At 45.8% G+C, this 2,192-nt stretch overlaps 1 protein-coding gene across 1 annotated transcript in view; it reads left to right on the forward strand.

Annotated features, from left to right (window-relative positions):
- Nucleotides 1–1,429: 1,429 nt before the first annotated feature.
- Nucleotides 1,430–2,192, forward strand: part of LOC106012319 — a gene marked incomplete in the record, with an annotated part of 24,439 nt that continues 23,676 nt past the window's right edge. Inside the window, 1 exon segment of the mRNA XM_013084919.2 lies at nucleotides 1,430–2,101.

Below are 2,192 nucleotides of genomic sequence, written 5' to 3' on the forward strand. Positions count from 1 at the left end.
GGGAGAGAAGTAGACCTTCGCCAGGAGATCGGAGATCTTCAGTATTTCTCTTTTGTGAAGCCTCATATTTGACTTGATGTCAACTTTGACTGCTCTTCTTCAACCGGGTCTTTCAGTATCTAGGAGGATCTTCTAGGTCGATGGATGTATGTCCCTTCCGTTTCAATATCCATTTATTCAGAATAATTTCTGACCGAAGGACTTGGGTGTTGCCTGGTGTCAGAGGTATTTTCATGGTGATTCTGTAGCGCCCTTTTCATGCACCAACTTAGCGCTTCCCAGGGGTCAGCTCAGAACAGAATACTACCTTTGGGGATTCTAAATTCAGCCATTCTTACGACATGGCGAGCTCAGCGAAGTTGAGTCCTTTAGAGCTTTAAAAAATAGAAGCTTGCATTTAGCCTTTTTGAGAACTTCAGTGTCTGGTAGTTTTGTTCGGCCATTTGATGCCAAGTACAACAGAGGAGAGGGCAGCAACATTGAACTTTTAAAACCATTTAACCCTATCTGTACGCCCTGGGGTCATTTTGTAACCCCCCCCCCCCACAATCCCATGGGCTTGTATTCTTCACATTTTACAATACTTCTAGTACGAAGATCTCCTTGAAACTTTCAGTATTCCTCAAAATATCTTTGCAAAGCGTTCGGATCGGACTAACGAGTAATCCCCTCTTTGGAAAGTGGTGGCATAGAGTTCCCCACGTCGCATGGATACGATAATAAAACACGACTTACGGATAGGGTTAATTTTGTCTCAGTGCAAATGCCACAGCAGTTCCAAAAACTTTTTCTGGGTTTTCTGAAAGAAAACATGAAGTAGCTATATTCATAAGTAAATCTATTTCTGCATCGATGCCGGCGTGTCAAGATAATGTACTGCCAAGTCAAGATATTTGAAGCTATCAACATTGTTCAGTGTTGTGTTTAGTAGTTTGATTTCCGGGGGAACAGAGCAGATCTTTACTATATTAGGTCCGTACATTTTTTTTATACATGCATATTTATTAGTTTGATAAGCCTAAAACATCCATAAACTGTAGTTATAACTGCCAAAAAGATTATAATCTTTGCCCTGAATCAGTGGTCCATTGTTTGATAGTGTTGGCTATCACTGCCATCTAAATTAGCGTCGTCGGTCGTGACAGAACGAGGACGGGTCGAAAGGATAAAAAACAACAACTGCTTGACACTTTCCCTCGCCCCCATCTCAAGCTGTCGAAACGGGTCGCAACGAATTTAGTTGTTCCCCCGATTAAAACTCCATGGCCGTCACTAATTGAGGTGAACCCCCGATTCATCGCCACCGATCTGTCACTCGCGGTGTCCCCAAGCTAACAGAACCAAAATCGACCAATCAGCGCTGAGAACGGTTCGCTTGCACGCGGTGTCACATCCCACTAACCAATCAGGAGCGCTGTCGAGTGTCGGCTGCGAAAAATGGAGGAGACAGTAAAAGCCAGCGGGCGACACGTTCGGAGAATCAGACGACAGAAGTTGTTCCTCGCGGCGGAGTTAAGAGAGAGAGAGAGAGACAGAGAGAGAGAGAGAGAGAGAGAGAGACACCGAGAGAGGGGGCTTTGCTTGGCAGCGACACCGTTGTTGTTGGACTTGTTTTCAATCCCCGCTCCGCTCAGCTGGTAGGCCGATACTAGGGCCGATAAGGGATTTATTCGTTCGGGCTAAAAACGACGGACATCTGAAACTTCAACCGCAGATCGCGGCGCGGTCCTACCATAAAACCGCTGAGATTCAACACCAACGTACTTGTGCTGTTGTTAAGTTTCCGCGTATAGTAGGATTTCACCAGAAGCTACGTCGTTGTTTTTGTTTACGAGGCTTGCAATAACAGCTGTGAGAACGACGTCTGTGTTTTCTTTCTCCCCCCCCCCCCTTCCTCCTAACAAAAACCGTCTCCTGGGATTTTATTGACTCTTTTCAAGGTGTTCCTATGGCGACGTAATTCGTTGTAGCGGCACCCACCTGAGAGCACGCACTGCGAGCGTCAAACAACTTACCGGTCACAGCTGACGAGACTGCAAGATTCTCCTGAGTCCTGAGGTGTGCAACAGAGCGATTTCAGTTCTCCAAATAAACAAACAAGGTAAGTAATCGAAGTGGGAGATAGAGTAATTAGGAGAAAGGAGAGAGAGAGAGAGAGAGAGAGAGAGAGAGAGAGAGAGAGAGAGAGAGAG

Source organism: Aplysia californica, unplaced genomic scaffold, assembly GCF_000002075.1.
Source record: "Aplysia californica isolate F4 #8 unplaced genomic scaffold, AplCal3.0 scaffold00328, whole genome shotgun sequence".
In the NCBI taxonomy this organism is placed as follows: domain Eukaryota; kingdom Metazoa; phylum Mollusca; class Gastropoda; order Aplysiida; family Aplysiidae; genus Aplysia; species Aplysia californica.